Raw genomic sequence first — 2,028 nt, 5'->3', positions numbered from 1 at the left:
TTGGAATCAAAAAACAAATGAGTAACTACAAGCGGTAAGAAAGTTTGGGTTAACATTTTTGGTGTACATCCTCATGTCGGTATTTATTGGCATTTGACATCATTTAATGACTAGAATATGTACGAAAATGATAACGTGGTTTTGTTTTGATGTCATATATCTATGGGCAATCATGTTTGAGGAATATATCAGTGTAAATATTCGATGTGAACTTGGGGTAACATTTCTGATGAACAATTTTCTCATGCAGCATTTATCCTTAATTTCATCGTTGTGGAGTAAAAATTCAATAGTGAATAATAAGTAGGTAAACATGTCGTGTTATTATGCAATTCCATTTAATGACTAGAATATGTACGAAAATGATAACGTGGTTTTGTTTTGATGTCATATATCTATGGGCAATCATGTTTGAGGAATATATCAGTGTAAATATTCGATGTGAACTTGGGGTAACATTTCTGATGAACAATTTTCTCATGCAGCATTTATCCTTAATTTCATCGTTGTGGAGTAAAAATTCAATAGTGAATAATAAGTAGGTAAACATGTCGTGTTATTATGCAATTCCATTTAATGACTAGAATATGTACGAAAATGATAACGTGGTTTTGTTTTGATGTCATATATCTATGGGCAATCATGTTTGAGGAATATATCAGTGTAAATATTCGATGTGAACTTGGGGTAACATTTCTGATGAACAATTTTCTCATGCAGCATTTATCCTTAATTTCATCGTTGTGGAGTAAAAATTCAATAGTGAATAATAAGTAGGTAAACATGTCGTGTTATTATGCACCTAGAACGCTTATTTGATGCAAATAAAAGCTTTTTGACCTTTTAAATTATTTCGTGAATAGAATGTGTCTCTAAATCATTAAGTCGTTTTGTTTTGATGTCATCTAACTATTGGCAATCATGTTTGAGTAATGTATCAGTGTAAATATTCGATGTGTACTTGGGGTAACATTTCCGATGAACAATTTTCTTGTGCGGCATTTATCCTTATTTTCATCGTTGTGGAGTAAAAATTCAATAGTGAATAATAAATAGGTGAACATGTCGTGTTATTATACAACTAGAACGCTTATTTGATGCAAATTAAAGCAATGGGAGTTATTTTGGTTTCAGAAAGTTTGGGTTAACATTTTTGGTGTACATCCTCATGTCGGTATTTATTGGCATTTTACATCATTAAATGGCTAGAATGTGTCTCGTAATGATAAAGTGGCTTAGTTTTGATGTCATCTAACGATGTGTAAACATGATTGAGGAATATATCAGCGTAAATATTTGATGAGAACTTGGGGTAACATTTCTGATGAACATTTTGCTTACGAGGCATTTATCTCTATTTTCATCATTGTGGGGTAAAAATTCAATAGTGAATAATAAATACGTAAACATTTCTTGTTACATTTCAACTAGAACGCTGATTTGATGTAAATTAAAGCAATGGCAGTTATTTTGGTTTCAGAAAGTTTGGGTTAACATTTTTGGTGTACATCCTCATGTTGGTATTTATTGGCATTTTACATCATTAAATGGCTAGAATGTGTCTCGTAATGATAAAGTGGCTTAGTTTTGATGTCATCTAACGATGTGTAAACATGATTGAGGAATATATCAGCATAAATATTTGATGAGAACTTAGGGTAACATTTCTGATGAACATTTTGCTTACGAGGCATTTATCTCTATTTTCATCATTGTGGGGTAAAAATTCAATAGTGAATAATAAATACGTAAACATTTCTTGTTACATTTCAACTAGAACGCTGATTTGATGTAAATTAAAGCAATGGCAGTTATTTTGGTTTCATAAAGTTTGGGTTAACATTTTTGGTGTACATCCTCATGTCGGTATTTATTGGCATTTGACATCATTTAATGACTAGAATATGTACGAAAATGATAACGTGGTTTGGTTTTGATGTCATCTAACTATGGGCAAACATATTTGAGCAACTTCTCAGTGTAAATATTCGATGTGAACTTGGGGTAACATTTCTGATGAACAATTTT

The 2,028-nt window shown here is 31.4% G+C and overlaps 1 long non-coding RNA gene across 1 annotated transcript; it reads left to right on the top strand.

Moving 5' to 3' along the window:
* The first annotated feature begins 472 nt into the window (after nt 1-472).
* Nucleotides 473-851, top strand: LOC124153634. The gene is made up of 2 exons (XR_006863710.1): nt 473-542; nt 778-851. It is a non-coding gene; the product is annotated as an uncharacterized LOC124153634 (long non-coding RNA).
* The last annotated feature ends 1,177 nt before the right edge of the window (nt 852-2,028 follow it).

Source organism: Ischnura elegans, chromosome 1 (assembly GCF_921293095.1).
Source record: "Ischnura elegans chromosome 1, ioIscEleg1.1, whole genome shotgun sequence".
NCBI lineage: Eukaryota > Metazoa > Arthropoda > Insecta > Odonata > Coenagrionidae > Ischnura > Ischnura elegans.
This window is presented reverse-complemented; position numbering and strand designations above follow the sequence as displayed.